General features: G+C 40.7%; 1 protein-coding gene across 18 annotated transcripts in view; it reads left to right on the top strand.

The window, feature by feature from the left end:
• Nucleotides 1–17,332, top strand: part of LDLRAD4 (low density lipoprotein receptor class A domain containing 4) — a 433,421-nt gene that overhangs the window by 371,457 nt on the left and 44,632 nt on the right. Inside the window, exon 1 of one of the 18 annotated variants that reach the window (XM_077778126.1) lies at nucleotides 2,297–2,315. The exons of 16 other annotated variants lie outside the window; for them this stretch is intronic. The gene's annotated coding sequence lies outside the window, so the exon portion shown is untranslated. Of the gene's footprint in view, nucleotides 1–2,296; nucleotides 2,316–14,110; nucleotides 14,130–17,332 lie in introns of those variants that run through there. One more of the 18 variants, XM_077778129.1, reaches the window with a different exon arrangement.

The following is a 17,332-nucleotide window of genomic DNA, read 5'->3' as shown; positions in this document are numbered from 1 at the left end:
TGCTATTTAGAGCCTTGTCACATTGTGACCCATCCACCTGGACATCTTCCTCACCACAGTACTAGCTCCTTTGGGGCAGGAATAACATTCTGTTCGTCTTTATTCTCCAGCTGGCACCTGGTATCTAAGCACTGCAGAAATGTTTACTGTACCAGGTGTTGCAAAGCTGCGGAGTAATGTGGCTCTCACTCACACTTTGCCATCTCAGGATTCACTGCCCTTGCTGCCTCAAAGTCCTGGGCATTGATGCTGATGGAGCTCTGGCACTAGGTGCAAGCACTTCCCAAATTACTGCTCCCAGTTGGCCCTCTGAAATGCCAGAACTTAGAAGGGGGTCCCAGTGTGGCAGTATTCTCAGAAACTCCTCGCAGATTATTGTGAAGTTTTAGAAACAAAGACCTTCCTGCTTCTTTGGAATCAGATTCTACTGGATTCTAACAGTAGCTGCAAGGTAGGAATACAGAGTTTTAAGCTTGTGTTTCTGGTGGGAATATTTATATTAGAGGCCCCTCCATTTTTGTTTCTTGCCCCCATACAACACCTCCTTAGAGAACAGAGCTTTTTCATAAGGATGGGATATGATATATCATCCCATTTGTCTTCTTCCCCAGCTGAATCACTGATTATACTTTAAAATGAGAAAAACTCCCAGAAATACAAAGGAAACATTTAAAGGGAGCGTTACTATGAAGAAAGCCTCTAGAAAGGATATTTTGTCTCCTGGAAGTTATTGCAAGTGTCAAGAGAGTAGATTCCTTGCCCAATTTCTTGCCCCCGTTTATAGCCCATCATTTAATGTTCACCACATCACATTTTGATATTCTGAATTTAAACCTTTCTGATTGGAATTAAAAATTATTTTAACTAAGCTTGTAAGTTGGATGAAAAATGCTGTCTAGGATTAGGCAAGTCAAGTCCTCATCCTCTTTTCACTTAACAGACTAGACTATCTGCTGTGTCTGTGGCACTCTCCTAGGCCTTTTGTCATCTCTACAGTTTGTTGGGTGAGAGAACAGACACATGATGAGTTAAGTCATTATCCAGGGCAGTAGCAGAAGAAAGTCTTGTGGCAGCGAAAGGTAGAGTGTTAAGTGAGGGATATCCACAGGATGGTGTTGGGATCTCAAGAGGGAGGCCCAGAGGCAGGCCATGAGCACCCCGTAAGGACACCTGCCTCCTTGGTGGCAGTGAGGACATGGTTTTGGAGAAAGAATTGACATTAAGCAAAACAGTATGTTGTTTTCTGTGGAAAGGAATCTTTAAATTTTAAAAATACTACTGGATGTCTTGACCTGACATTTAACAAATAAGTTCTGTGTTTAATATCCTGGTGGCATTTTTGTTTTGCTTTGTGGTTTAGCCTTTTTTTTAAGTGTCTGAATTTACATGAGATTGGATTCCTATTTCTGCAAGTTTCAACCCATGCAATTTGAAGCAGATGTGATAGTAAACACAAACAGGATTCTTAACAGGAAAGTAAACTCTTGGGCATGCTGTTCCATGCCTGCATCGACTGGAAAGAAATTTGATTACTTTGGGAAATGAGACTAATATTTCAGTGGTTGTGTAATGGACAAAGAAAAGCATGATCACCAGCTTTTGAGAATTGAGAGCTACTCCACAGTTGCCGTACTGAGTCTGAGTGACTCGTATTGAAATTGGTTTGTTGGCTGCGGGGGGAACACCTAGAGATGTCAGTGACAAGCCTTTGCTCAGCTGAGGCTAGTCTTTTTAATGTGGTAAGTTAGAAATATGGCCAGAATGAGTTAGGATTCTGTTGATTGTAATTAGAAAAAAAAGAGCAGTTTTTAAGAAAAATCCTAAGAGAAAACATAAGAAATGAAGACGTTCTTATTCTCTAAAATCTAAAATGTGAATTCATTCTTAGTGATAGTGAGGGAAAGAGAAAAAGTGAAGGAAGAAGAGAGCAGCTTTTCTTTGTAGTATCTCCAATGTTATACAAATCCTCTTTAATGAGTAAATGGAACCTTAATAAGGAAAACTACCAGCTGCATTATCAGTTGCAAATTGATTTGCTGTAGGCTAATTCTAATATAGTTTGACTATGTGAGGCATACCTCTTAAGGAAACAAAATCAGGTTACCTGAAAATGGACTCTTACTTTCTAGGTGAAAAAAAGCAGTAATGACATAGCATAGTTTTATCCTGAGATTTTTACTTGCTCCTGAATCTTGGATGGGCTCTTCTATTGTTATCTCTAAAGTTGAGCTACCATTTTTATCTTTAAATAGATACTCTGCATACCTTCCACACCCAAATGAGGCTGGAATGAGAATGAGAATGAGGAGGAGGAGGTCAGTGCTTTTCTACTCCTTATTGGTGGGACAGGAGATCAAGTGGGGAGAGTCCACCTCTAATATCCAATAGTTCTTAACCTTTGAGAATGTGACACAGGCCAAACACTCTCAACTCAGAAAAATGCAAATACACCACGCTTCACATATGGTTATGAGGTTTGCATACTCCTGAAGCCAGTCTATGGATTCTCAGTTAAAGCACCTGCTGTAAACTCAATTACGTGAATTTTTTTTAAATAAAGCAATTGGTTGTGTCATCTTTTTGAGGGATGATTACTTTGCTATTATTATATTTTCTAATTTTCATACCCATTTATATTCCTGTGGAACACTTTGAAAATGTCCCCCAAAGTAAATAACCTAATCTGGGACCCTGCTTTTTCCAGGAGATGAGAATGACTCCCTACTCTCATCTTGTGACCTGCCAGACAGCATGCCACCAACACCAACACCACCTTCTTCTTCACTGTCCTTCTCCAGACAGTGTTGGATGCATGTGGTTCTAGATATCAGAGAATGAGCTGGGGGGACGGGGGGAGGTGGTGCTATATAGGAAAGAAGAAATACATATAAGTATTAACCTTCAAAGGAAGAAGGTACAGCCCCCCCTTGGGAGAAGTGATAGCAATACATATTTATGGATACGTATTGCAGATCTCAAAAGCAGCTGAATAAGATGCAGATATGCTGGCTTATTAACTAACTAATCTATTTAGCTTGGGGCAACTTTTGCTTTTTGATGGGATGAAACACAAGCTGAAATTCAGTGAGGATAAATACAAGAGATCAAAATAGAACTCATGAAAATACAATGACCAGTTTAAAAGTTGTCCAAGTCTTTTTTCAAGCCAAGGATCATAGTGGACCATTAAGTTGCTGTGAGTTGGTGATGTAATACTGTGTACTTAAAATGAGAGTGGTGAGTTATGTATGTGAGAAATATCCAGAAAATGTTTACAAAAGAAGGAATTATTAAGTTATAGTCATCTGATTTTTTTATGTATAGTCTTCTGATCGTATATGTAAAGTATTTAAGCGGGCTAGTTCCTTTTTTTTAATTTCTAAGACCTAACTTTGTTTTATTGATTTCTCTATTGTCATCCCATTTTCTGTGTTTTCTTTTTAAATATGGTTTATTGTCAAGTTGGTTTCCATATAACACGCAGTTCTCATCCCAACAGGTACCCTCCTCCATGCCCATCACCTATTTTCCCTTCTTCCCCACTCCCCATCACCCCTCAGTTTGTTCTCAGTATTTTAAAAGTCTCTTGTGGTTTGTCTCCCTCCCTCTCCTTAACTATTTTTTCCCCTTCCCTTCCCCTATGGTCCTCGGTTAAGTTTCTCCTCTTCCACATATGAGTGAAAACATATGGTAGCTGTCTTTCTCTGCGTTCCTTTTTAACAGGAAATCACCTCTTCCCCACTCACTAAGCCCAGAGTGTTCCAGTTTCTCCCAACTTTGGGGTGGAGGGGAACCTCTTGCTTCATGAATGACTGGCATGGCTGAAAGGAAGAGAATTTCTTATTTCCACATGGTAGCTGAAGGGCATTCTCTTGGCTGGTGATTGCTGTGGCTGGCAGATGCCAGTATAGTTCAGCTATTCCTGGGGTCATCCTGAATTTGAAGTTTAAGCTGATGGAGACATGATAACATTAGATTTGGCTTCACAGGCAAAATCATCAAAAATTCTATGTATAATAGAGCTAAAATGCCACCTTTGCCTGTAGCATGTATTTCAGTTACATATGGATCTTAGAGACTTGTGTGAGGTATCTTGGACACCTCACCACCATTTGTGATATATTTTTTTCTATAGAGAAATTAGTTCCCATTTCCAAATGACTTTTGTGTGTATTTTTGGAATGCAGTCTGTCTGTACATCATCTGGGGGCCATATGTACTTGGCAAGAATCAGACTTTCCTGTCTGTGCAGAGCTGGTGCTGGACACTGTGAGCTGCAAAGTCCCATCAAGTGTTCCTTCTTAAAGCCTCTCATGACTCTCCCTTTCCTTCCCCTAGTTCACCACATGTGAGCTATAAATGAATCCACCTTATTAATGCTGTGCTTTTCACACATTCTTTGCTTATAAATTTCTCATTTCCACTGACACCTTTCTTCAGGATGACTTCAGGGGCCTCCTGACCAGCCTCCTTTTTTCTAGCCTCTGTTGCATATGCCCCTGCTCCAAAACGGTCCACATCTTTTCACTGCTGATAGGATAGAATTCCAACTCCTGGCCCTGAGGTGCTCCAGCCAGACCCCCGGCCCCTGAGCTCCCTGCTACTCCAGTAAGACAGCCAGGCCCCCAGCATAGCTGTGTGCATCACTGCCTCCATTCCTTCTCAGTCTCCTTCAACCTTCCCCACCCTTCCCAGCCTCTGCAGTCATCCCCAGTCCCTGAGGCTGTCCATGCCTGGGGGTGTAATAATAGGACCATCTCTCATCTCTCCAGCTGGAGGGTGAGTCCTCCAGCTCAGAGATGTGTCTCCATCTGCTGAGTTCTCCAGCATACTCCCAAAAAAACATAAGAGGGTACTCAGTGAGTGTTGGCTGCTGCCGACAAAGATGCTCTTATTCCAAGCTTAAATGATGGCAGGAACATGACTTCAGCTATTGGGAGGACTCTTCTGGAACCTGAGGATGATTACCACTGGAGAGGCTGTTTAACAGAGACACAAGATGACTTTCCCCATCCCTTGATCTCTCCTGGGAGTGACCACCCTTCCTCTCTTCTGGTTGACTGGATCATGGCCTTGTAGCAAGGCAGGGCTCTGGACCTAATGATAGTCACTAAGGATTTTATATTTTCCTGGATTATGAAACCATAAAAATGTCTTTAGCTATAGTTCTGTTTTTAGGGGAGCCCTTGGGAAAGAGAAAAGCAGCATCACTCAATTATTACAAGTCATATAGCATATAACTTTTAGTTCTGAAATTGGTTAACTAAAGGGTTACCAGGTGGTTCATACCTGGATTTGTGCTCTGTATAATACGTTTCTGCTGATCTGTTTTTCTTGGAATGCAGTTTTTACAGAGGATTGTCTCTCATTTTCTGTCTCCCTAATAAACTGTCTGGAGACAGTCTAGCATATTTCAAACAGCTGAGCTGCTTGCATTCTGTCTTCTCTGGATAGACTCTTCTAAATTCTTTGGAGCCTTCTCTCTGGGAACATGAAAAAGGGACTCGTGCAGTTATAAAAAGAAACTAGAGATCATCCAGCTATAAAATTGCATCTTAGCATTAGCTTCTGTTTTGTCTACCATTCATTTTCTATTCATCCTTTTCTAAAGCTTGTCCAGCAATTTGAACCTGGTAATTTTAGTTCTGTGGTTTCTATTGGCTCCCAAATACTTAAACCGGTGTTAAAAATAAAAATTGCAAAGCCATCTTGGTGAGTGCATGAGTAGGCAGAGGCTGAGGACTCACTGCACTACTGCATCTGAGCACTCTGAGCCCGGCTGCCATACTTACTAGGGACTGGTGTGCTGCGTGTTGTATATGTTCAGGTGCACGTGTGTGCAAGCGTATGCATGTGTGTGAGTAAGTGTGTGGAGAGCAGGTCACAGCATTTGACAGTTTAGAGCTTTTCTTAAAAATGCATGTATCTTTTCATGATCTACTCCACACTGAAATGAGCATGGCCTTTGAGAATTGGAGTCACTGTTACTTGCTAGTTATGCATCTTTAGTCAAGGAACATGCTCTTCAGCCTCAATATATTCCTCTCTCAAAGTGTGCACGGCGATTCCTGGCAAAAGTGAGAGAAAATAAAAACCAAAAAGACAAAGTGGTTGGCACAGAAGCACCTAGCAACCAGTAGTTCCCTTTATCTTTGAGCTGCCTAAAGGGCAATAAGCTACTGGGGAAAGAAGGAGAAGGGATGAGTATGTGTCCCTGTCTGTTCTATGCTAGGTGCTGTGCTGAGCTCTGTATGGGTTTTCTGAGCAACATAATGGTAGTTGATCAGTCAAAGAATTACATCTAAGCCTCCCTTTGAATGTGAATTAACTTAAGAGGAGCATGCTATTTGAGAGTGAATGGAGTTCCTTCTCAGGTGTCTGTCCTAAGACCAGCAGTTAGGCCTAGAGCTTACATGCGGCTCTTCTGCTTTGTCCCCTTTGGTTCCTGTGAATGGATGTGATGAGGGATTTGACAACATGTGGGTTTCAAAACCTTGTAGCCAGTGGGCTGAATGCCTGAGACAGTATGGTGGGCTGCAGGCATCAGCCTGGGCCCATGTCCTCACCAGCTTGCCACTGGGCTCTATCCCTAAATGGCCCACCTCTCATGTGGCCTCACATCATTTCAACAGGTGTCTAAATCGAACCTTGAAACACTTCCTGCCCAGGAGCTCTCTTATTTGTATTGTTGTTTTAAATTACTTTACCTGTACTGTAAGACTGTGAGTTGTAGTTCTTATTCTGAGGTTTAATACCACTCAGAGTAGGCTATTTGCTATCCCAAAACTAGTTGCTCTAGCTTTAATATTATTACCAAATCCTATAAATATATTACAATTTAAGATTTCAAAGTACTTCCTTTGAGGGGCGCCTGGGTGGCTTAGTCGGTTAAGCATCCGACTTTCGCTTAGGTCATGATCTCACGGTTCGTGGGTTCGAGCCCCGCGTCGGGCTCTGTGCTGACAGCTCAGAGCCTGGAGCCTGTTTCAGAATTCTGTGTTTCCCTCTCTCTCTGACCCTCCCCTGCTCACGCTGTCTCTCTCTCTCTCCTAGAAATAAATAAAACATTAAAAAAGAAAAAGAAAAAGAAAAACAAGAATTAAAAAAAAATACTTCCCTTGTATGATCTCATTTTTTTCTAAAATAACTCTATGAAGATAGAGGAAATATAATTTGCCTACATTTGCTGAGGACAGTGTTAGGTGCAGAAAGTATGGCCAACTCACTGAAGGACACCCAGCTCCTGGGGCCAGGGCTGGAACTGCTCTCCTGATTCCCATGTGTTTGATGAGTGCACTTGGCTGCTGAACTGTCTGGGAAGGATGTGGCCCAAGCACCGCCTTACAGATGCTCAGAATCTAGTTAATAGTTACAGGAAACTAGCTTGGGAGCCTAAGTAAGTTGGAAAGTTGGTAAGTTTTATTAGAGTTCCAAAAAAAAGTGGCTTGGCCCCTAAGGTATTTGGGGGGACATTTTATCATCACCACCATCAACTGAGAAATGGGATTTTAAGAGACATTGCTATTTATCCAAAGACACACAGAGTAAGAGACTAGGTAGCTTGACCACTGATGTGGTTTTTCACTCATTGAATCTCTTTAAAGTAGGTAAGTGTGCCCATCATGTGCCAAGGGTGTGTGAGTTATTGTGGATGCGCCATCTCTGCCATCACAGACATCCACAGAGGCTCATGCCCTGGGACAGGGTTCTGCTGCCCCATGGCCCTGCTGCCAAAGTTTCATCATTGTTTCCTGGCTTTGCTTGTGATTTTCTTTGAGACTCCCCTCAGTTCCACAGTTCTGTTGTGTCCCTGGGCTTACTAAATGTTATACTCCTCAGAGAGAAGAGATTTGAATTGGTAACCACTTTATGCAACACTCTGATAACCAGGAGTCCTTTTGGACACCTGTGTCTTCCTCTCCCACCAAGTCCTATCATTGTACTTCTGTGTATTTCCACAACCTGCCCTCTCTTCCCACTCTGCCATGCCTCGTGGCTTCATCTCCTCTTCCCTGGAATACTGTTAACCCATCTCCCTGAGCTCCTCTCATCCATTCCCGTACAGCACATTCTCCAGAGAACTCAATTGACCTGAAGCCCAAACTGGATCACATAACCCCCACGCTCTTCACTAGCTCCCCCACCTACAGGTTGTGGAGTCTGCATCCACCTTGTTTAGCCTCTTGGTCATAATGCCCTGACCATGTCACATTGCTTAGAGTTGCCCCAGATAGATCAGGCTATTTGCCATCTCGAAGCCGTTGTTTCACAGTAGTCACTCTCTTTTGGAATCTGGTCCCTTTCTCCCCGCCCTCTTTCATCTGACTAATTGTTCCTTCTTTCTTAATACTTAGATTAATGGCCATCTCCTCCAGAAAGCCTTTTCCCAGCGCTCTGTTCCTCCCACTGGCTAGGTACTTCCTGTCTGTTCCTACTGTGGGCTATAATATCTGTATACACCTAGATACTAATAATCATTTCATGCCCTCCCTGCTCCCAGCAACTCTAGGCTTCTCTAAAAACAAGAACTTGTCCATCTCGCGCTCATCAGTGACTAGCGCCATGCCTGATACTCATGAGGCTTTAAGAAATGGATGGACCATTGGGTGGCGAGGCAGAGGAATGGCTGCAAAAGTGATCTCTCCTCATACCTGTTTCTCATTAACTCTGGACCAGTGGTTACATATCTCCACTTCTTTTCTGTCTAATTTAGGATAAATTGAAGTTAAGAGCATGTAGTGGGGAACAAAGTGAAGAACATATCTGGGAATAATGTTGCAGCGAGTACCTTAAGATCTGCCTCCTGATTCATTATATAACCAGGATAAATCATAATTGTCCAAATCCCTCAGAGCTTTCCTTCCAAATGAGATGATTAACTTCCGCTGTAAACTTCCTCTGGTCGGGGCTTCAGGCTTTGTGCTGGGCCTGACGGCACTCAGGCTTTCCTGTCTATGTGGGCATTTAGATTGTCCTTATCCTTTGGCTCTACTGCCTGGTGAAATATTAGATAACTAGGACAGAGCTTATCTTACACACGGCTGAGCTGACAAATATGGCAGCCTTTCAGGGAAAAGGCGAACGCAGACAAGACCCCTTCCCTGGCTGGAATAAGAATGAGCCTCATGCTTGTCTGGCCCCATTGCTGATGGTCAAATGCACTCGACACGATTTCCATAGCATCCAGACAGCCTGAGTACCTAATATCTACCTGTCTAGTCAATACATCAGCTTTGCTGGAGAGAGAACAGGAGTTTGTCACAGGGTCTCATTTCTAATGCATCAGGAACAAATCTGTTACCAGCTTTCTTTATTCTGGCATAAATGCTGCAAGCTGCATTAATTTATTATCTTCAGTGGTAAGTAACAGTGCCTTCAGGGTTTTGTTTTTAAAGGGGGCCTTTTTAAAGCTTTTAATGTCAAGGTGAAGAGAGGGGAGAAGAAACGGATTGTGTCTGACCACAGGGATTAGCAGCTCATTCCAGGTGAAGAGTGTCCACACGTATTAATGCACTAATGAGCAAAAAGGTTCATTTTGATGATTAGTAATTTTGGCAACATAACTTCTGTCCCAGATTTGATTAAGCCTCTGTACAGACTTCCTCTTCCAGGAGATTATCTTTCAAAAGCACATTTCGTTTCCCTCCCCCTTTGAAGCCCATTAGGAAAATTAAAACATTTAATTTTGGTGATGAATTTTACTGATGCAGACAACTGCTCTCCCAGATTCTCTCCAAATGTAAGCACAATTGCTACATCAACTAAAATATCTGTTACTTAACACAAACTAGTGTTAAAATGTGTGGAGATTACAGATTCCTGGTAATATATTATAGAATAATAAGAACTGTGTTAGAAGAAAAATATCTCAACAATGAACGAAGCCATTGGGACAAATCAACTAGAAGAGCTGAAAGTTAGCTAAAATCTGTAAACTTACTTCCTCCTAAATGGAGGCTTAGTTTGTCCACCAAACCCTCAGATTTCCCCTGCTTCTTCCCTTAAAGAAACTGATCAGAAATACTTTGTAATGCACAGGTTAGTTAATACCTGAATAACTGAGGAATTAAAGTGAATGAAAGCTGAAAGTGTGGCAAAATCCTTGAAGCTAAAGTTACTGTGAATTAGGCATTAAAAAAAAGTACCTAGTACAGAATAGAAGCCAAGAAAGGTTCTGAGTCACAGTATTTTGTCTTTCTTCTACTAGCCAAGTGAGTCAGATCATGATAGCAGTTGTCCCATTGTAAGGAAAGCCTCAGAGCTCTGAAACACACACAGTCCCTCCTCCCCTCCCCACTCCCTTTCCTTCTCCTTTTTCTCCTTCCCTACCTAAATATTAAGTAGTATCTCATTTCTTGTGTTTGTTTGATTTTTCTTTCTTACAGAGAATCACTTGAGCTTAGACAAAGCAGCCAATGCAAAGTAAAAAAAGAGGAAATAATGTCATCTAAGGAGACTTGCTTTCCAAATTTAGAATGTAGAGAAAATGCTTCTGTGCTTGGTTTGAATGTTCTAAACCTAAAGATTTCAAGTAGGAAGTTTGTAGAAATGACTTCTGATAAGAAAAGGTTTAATTTTTCAGAATGTTCTCAGTTGCATATTATGTATTTGTCTGCATGAGGTGGAAGCAGGGCAGGGAGTTTATGGGATTTATCTGCTAGGGCTTAATAGATGGATGCTTTTTGTATCCTTCAGATGTGACAGGATAGAAAACTATGTAACAGACACAGTCTCATGAAAATATTGTGAAATGTATTAGAGTAACTACTAAAGATGAACTGGCCAGTTGCTTTAACTAAAATGCAAGTAGAAGAATTAAAGGAGAAAGCTACTTCTGTACTTCCAATGCATTATTTATCATTGCCTCCTCTAGCACCTAAATGCCCTTCTGGCCTTAGTTTTTCTGTGACATTCATTGTGGTTTTGAAATGATGGAAGGAACTACTTGATGCTCTGAGCTAGAGTCACATGGAGTGGGGGAGTATCAGGGAGGGATGCAGTATGATCATAAGTAGAGTTTTCTTTTGATTATTAAGATACATTGGCTCAATAGTCTCTTTGTAGATTCATTTAAATGAACATGGCTATTCTGGATTCTCCATTGCAGATGAAAATGAATGCTGAGTCATAATGGAAATTGAGGAAACTCAAAATATAGAACGGTCCACATGTTTATCATGGTCTCTGGAATTCTTCTTCTTAATGTTTATTTTTATTTTTTAAGAGGGGGAAGGGCAGAGAGAGGAGGGAAGAGAGAGAATCCCAAGCAGGCTCTGCCCTCAGCACAGAGCCTGACGCAGGGCTCAGTCTCACGACTGTGAGATCATGTTCTGAGCTAAAATCAAGAGTCTGGCGCTTAATCAACTGAGCCACCCAGGTGCCCCATCTCTGGAATTCTTGAAAAAATTAGACCTTCATATGAAATGAGGAGAAATTAGAGATGTTAGAGAGAGAACCAATTAATTCAGTCACAAAATTAATTTGAAATAGTGGATTCCTAAAAAAAAAAATCATTAAGTAAAACTACATAAAAAGAGGCTGTACTTAGGAAAATAGGGGAAGGCTGTCCTGTGAAGGCAAGGGCTTCTCTGAGGCTCTCTGTTTCCAGACAGTATTAATTTTCTCTCTGGTCTCACTGGAAGTCAGAGAGCATGTGATGAGATTGTAATTTTTACAAGAGTCACTTTCAGTAAATTGTTTCTCATCGTACAGTTTTTCAGAATAGGTCAGTTGAAGATACTGTACACTAGTTCTGATTCTGTATTTATTTGCAACACACCAACATACTCATACACACATGTGTGCTCACAAACACACTAAAGTACTCAAGGATCTAACTTTCAGATAGTTCCATCTGAAACAGTTTGGGTGCCTAAAAAACTAGGGTGGACCCATATGTGTATGTGTCCCTGAAACATTACACTACATCTAATCAATAAGACAAAAGGGGTTGCTAGTTCAGTTACAGGAAATGAAAGACCTAGGGAAATGTAACTGCCTAGGAAGGTGGCAATATTAAAACATTGTATCTTTTTTCATTTTCTTGGAGATTTTCTGTCTTGAAATGCCACCCCTTCCCTAGGTCAGTAGCTTTCAAACTCTAGTATGCATTACAGTCTCCTGGAGGTCTCCTTTATAAAACCCAGATTCTTGGCCTCATGCCCAGAAAATATGATTCAGTATATTTGAGGTGGGCCTGAAAATTTGCATTTCTAACAAGTTCCCGGTGACACTAATGCTGATGCTGCTGGTCCAGAAACCACACTTTTTGAGAACCATTGTCCTATGCATCTTATTCCAGAATTCTGTCTGTGGTCTCATGCTTGTATACTTTGCATGTACTTTTTATGCACTCACCAGATTCCAGGCACTGTGCTAGATGCATGGAATATGAAAAACACACTGTTCTGGCCTTTATTGAGAGCAGACAACTGTTCATCATCCTTCACAGGAAAACCCACATTTACCCTCAGCCCACCTACAGGGATAAGTTGAAGACCTGGTAATTCCTGGGTCCATGCTTAGGTTAATGTGGTAGAATGGTTCAAGACACAGAAGGGTAAACAATTGCAATTACTATTCCCTTTCCTTTTAAAACCTCTTTCCCATCTTCAAGAGACATGTGATGTTAGATTTTGCAGAGTAACTTCTCTCAGGTATCTCAATCTTTGTAAAGATTTGTAGGTCCTTGGATTTTTTTCTAGGACCACACTGCCCAGCTCAGGTACATAGTGGGGTTATTTTTCTCCAGTACTTAAGGACTGTTGTTTATGATCAAGCCTTTTCCATTCCCATTCATAATCCTGTTTACTCATATCAAATCCTTTGTCTGTTTCTTTAGCTTACATAGTGTCTACCAAAAAAAAAAAAAAAAAGAGGTCAATTTCAACCTTAAACATTTAGCCCCCAGATAACTTGAATAATTACAGCTGACCTTGGATCTCTTTCATGTCCTTTAAGTTACCAGTAATTATTTTAGACTCCAGGAACACCTCATATCTGAAATTCAGAAAGCTTTTCCGTAAGTTGCATCATTTTCTAGGTTCCTGAGTAGGACACAGTCTAACATCATTCATCTATGAAATACTGTTTTCACAAGAATAATTGACTTGTCCTCTTAGCTCAGTGACACTTTGAAGAGCTTTATGAAGATACTGTGAAAAGACAGACTTCTTCCTGCTTGAGGTTGAACCCCCTGGTGACATTTGCAGTAGAGGTGGTGTCACTGTGTTTGAGGATGCACCTGTGCCTTCTCTCTTACCCCCGGCAGATGCTTCCTTTTTATTACCCATTTGAATATCATTTTGAGTTTCTTTGCTCTGAGTGAACCAGTTGGAGCTGAACATTTTTTACACAGGGATTTTATAGATAAAATAATGTCTGGAGGCTAGAAACAATCGATTTCTTCATTATCTGAAAGTTTTTGGATTATTATCCCTTTTTTTAAATTCACAGATAGGGTTTCAATAAGGAATATATTTTCTAATATAGCATCAAAATGATGCATTATTTTTACAATTCGGTTACATCCCTTGCCATAGAATTTTTTTAGAAAAGTATAATGTATCTGTTTGTTTTACCTTACCAGGTGAAGAAACAAAAAGTACATTATATCCCCATGGTTTGGTTTGCAACAGACTCAACCTGGTGTTTTCTATAAGCAGCTTCAATTTTGGAAGACATATTTTAGGCCTACTTCCTCCGTACTCTTAGGACGGAATTGTTCTTGTGCTATCAACATAATCCCCTCACAGAGAATCATATGATCACCACAGGTTCCTTGGAAATATCCTGACTCTATTTTAAAGGAACTGCTCCCTTAATCCCAGAGTCCAGCAACACTGATTTTATGTTTTATGGTGCCCTCATTCAGCTGTTTGTGCACTCAGGAAGCTCAGCTAAATCATCCATCACTCTTTTTTTTTCTTTTGTTGTTAGTACCTGCCTCCAAATCTTTTAATCTTTTTAAAATAACCTGCAGTAGGAGAAAGACAGTGAAACAGTAGTTTGATGCCCCCACAGGTTGCCTTCCTCAGCTTCGGTTTTTGTCTGTGTGTGGTGGCTCATGAGATGTAGAAAAGGAGCTCAGACCTCCGTGACACACTCAGCTTCATCCAGAGAGACTGAAGGTACTTGTTTTTGTTGGCACATTCTTGGTAGAGACCCGGAGAGAGTTTGCAAGAACTATGTTTCTTCTATTTGAATCAAAGTTTTTGCCTGTCTTCCCACTGACTCTTCTGACAGCCTAGCTTGTTTTGATGTTTTTCTTGGGGATGGTTTATGGCAGCACAGCACTGCCCACTTACACATAACCCAGAAGTCAAGAAAGAGTTGAGTCAAGGTAGCTGCAGAGGGAAGATGCCTGTCTCTGACTGTGTCTCTAACAGAACCCATAGTTATGTTCCTGAGACTCTTGCATCTGCTCTAGCACTCCTCGGTCTATCTTTCCCCCGGCGGGGGGCTTGGGGGAGGGGGTTGCCACGAGCATAACAGGACTTAGATTGCAGGGATTGATCAGATTTCACATAGTGAAAGCTAGAAAGAAATTAAAGTCAAAAGGGAGAGAAGAGGCTCAGAGAAGGAGGAAGAGGGATTTTGAAGAAAAGGAAAGGTACCTTAAGAATTAAGGGCATCTCAGGTGAGGTAAATGAGGTGAAGGTGTGGTAGAAGGGAGTAAAGTAGCAAAAGGAGTGAAATCAAGCCTTGTCCTCTGTTTACTCACTGTAGAATTCCATTTCTTCTCTTTTGTAACAATTTTAAAATAACGCCATATAAATAAAAACTCTTTGGGGATTTCCTTGAGAATATCCAAGGCAATAATTTGACTAGATTAAAGACTTTTATTATATAAACTGGTTTGGTGTCAAAGATTTTGAGTTCCACATTTAACATTACCAGGTAATTTAGAATAGGAATGAAGAGGTTTAAGTAAATCAGCCTTAGTTTTTTGTTTCTGAAGTCAGCTGCAATATGAAGAAACGATTCCAAAAGGATGTGTGTGTGTGTGTGTGTGTGTGTGTGTGTACATGTACATGAATGCCTGCCTGCCTGAATATATATAGAAAGAAAGACAGCAGACAGAATTTTTAAAATAAGGAAAATAATACCAGTAATCCAGTCTAGGACAGTGATTCTTAACTCTGGCTGCTAAAATCACCTGGGGAGCTTTAAAAATTACAGATGCCTAAGCCCACCTCTAAGGTTTCGATTTAGTCAGTTTGAGATGAGGCTTAGGTGTTGGTATTTGTAAAATACCCAGGTGATAAAATCTGTAGCCAGTTGAGAACAACTGCACTAAAGAGTCTGTGCAGAGTTGAATTGAAGGATAGTGAACAATGGAGCCAATACTGAACTCAGCTATCACTTGTAAATGAGGCCAGTGAGAAATCATGCATGCTTTATAATTATATGCCACTTATACACATACTGCTTTATTTGGTTTTTATGACACCCTGAGGGCACCCTTAGGGGTGATGAAGACCATTTTATAGATAAGGAAACTGAGACTAAGGAAGGTTATGTGACTAATCCAGAATTACACAATTTACAGGTAGTGGGTCAGATTCTAGCCCAGTGTGCATGTGTTAGTCTTCTGAATTACAACCCCAAACCTCAAAAAGACCTTCATTAGTGTTTTGCTAGTATGTTCCTGATGAAGAATGGAATTTTGTGAGAGATGATTTACCCTGTTAAATTGGGGAGAAATGAAATATTTGAATAGTCAGTTACTTTTTCACCCAGTGCCTTTCAAAGTTTTTAACCCTGACCTACAGTGAGAAATACATCTATCAAAACCAATGCAAACACAGATACATACATGCAGAGCCCAAACACACCTTCTCATTGTGCTTATCCTTATTATAAACAAACCATCTCACGGTGCTCATCCTTGCTATTTTCCATTCTATTCTATTTCTTTAAATGCTGGTTGCAGTCTAGTGCACTGACTGCCCTAATGGACTATGACCCATGGCCTGAAAAACAGTACAGCTTCCATTCTTTCTGATGCCAGAAAAAGGGTAACACCATTATTAGAAAGTGAAAGACCTATCTTAGACAGCTTTTATGGAAAGATCTTGTGTAGGCCAAAGAATGGATATTATTTGGTAGAGTGTATAGGAAATATTATTACTTGTAAAGTTAGTCTCTTGATGCTATGTGGCCAACCAGGCTTTTAACCCTTTTAATGAAAAATCTTACACAATGAAGAGTGTAGGTATGATTTTTCCAAGGCAGAATAATGAGTGTTCAGTTTTTAATGTTGCCTTTAACTTTTGGAAATCTGAGTTGAGAAATGGGGGTGTGAAAAAGTAAAACGTAGAATCTACAAATATTTTAAAAGGAATTTATAATAATTTCTGGTAGAAGTCATGGTTCCCAGTTGGGACATAGAAGGAAGCAAAATCTTGGTGAAGTGATTCAGGTTCTAGCAATTTCTTATGAATTTATTATCTGACTCACATTTGAAAACCTGATTGTATTAAATGAGAGTCTGTATGTAAAAGCATTTTTAAATATATTAAATACTATTTGCAAAATAATAGAATTCAAAATTTTCTAATTGCCTGTTGTTGTTGTTGTTGTTGTTGTTGTCCAGTCTTGTGTTCCTAGCAAGATTGTGAGGTTTTTGCGAACTGACCTGGACATGGATTTCTCTTCTTCCTCACAGTTCTTTTGCCAGAGATGGTTACATAGGAAATGCTCTATGATCATTTGTCACAGGGAGGCTCAAGCCTGCATCTAGGTGTCTGGCCTGTGGCCTAAGAGTAGAGGAGTACGGGAATGGGAACATTGGGCAGCCTTTTAAAATTTTTCTTTTCTTCCCAAACATTCTTATATCCTGATTTTCCATCAGCATCCTCATTTAGCATTTGCATATATTCATATGTGCACACCTGTAACTTCCCCCTTCACACAAGAGTATGTGCCCATGAGCTCTCCTGGTGAGAACAGAACTTAAAGGAGGTGGCTCCTGGCTCAGTCTCTCTGCCCGTCTGCCACTCAGCTAACACTGCCAGCCACTGTGGTGATTCTGACTGGTAGAGGTTCAGTTTGTCCTTAATCCAGTTAATACTGTTTAACTCCTACTCTCTGTGAACCACTGGCTAACAAAGAAAACACTAATGTTGAAATACTAGTGGTGAGATTAAAAACTTATATACACTCTGAAAATTTATCTCAATGTCTTGCTTAAATATATATGCTTCATTATTCTTTTTTTTAATAGTTTATTGTCAAGTTGGTTTCCATACAACACCCAGTGCTCATCCCCACAAGTGCCCTCCTCCATGCCCATCACCCCCCTTCCCCTCTCCCCCCCCCCCCCCCCACC

The sequence above is a fragment of the Crocuta crocuta genome, unplaced genomic scaffold (genome assembly GCF_008692635.1).
Source record: "Crocuta crocuta isolate KB4526 unplaced genomic scaffold, BGI_CrCroc_1.0 scaffold26, whole genome shotgun sequence".
In the NCBI taxonomy this organism is placed as follows: domain Eukaryota; kingdom Metazoa; phylum Chordata; class Mammalia; order Carnivora; family Hyaenidae; genus Crocuta; species Crocuta crocuta.
Note: the sequence above shows the minus strand (reverse complement) of the source record. Positions and strands in the feature narration are given on the sequence as shown.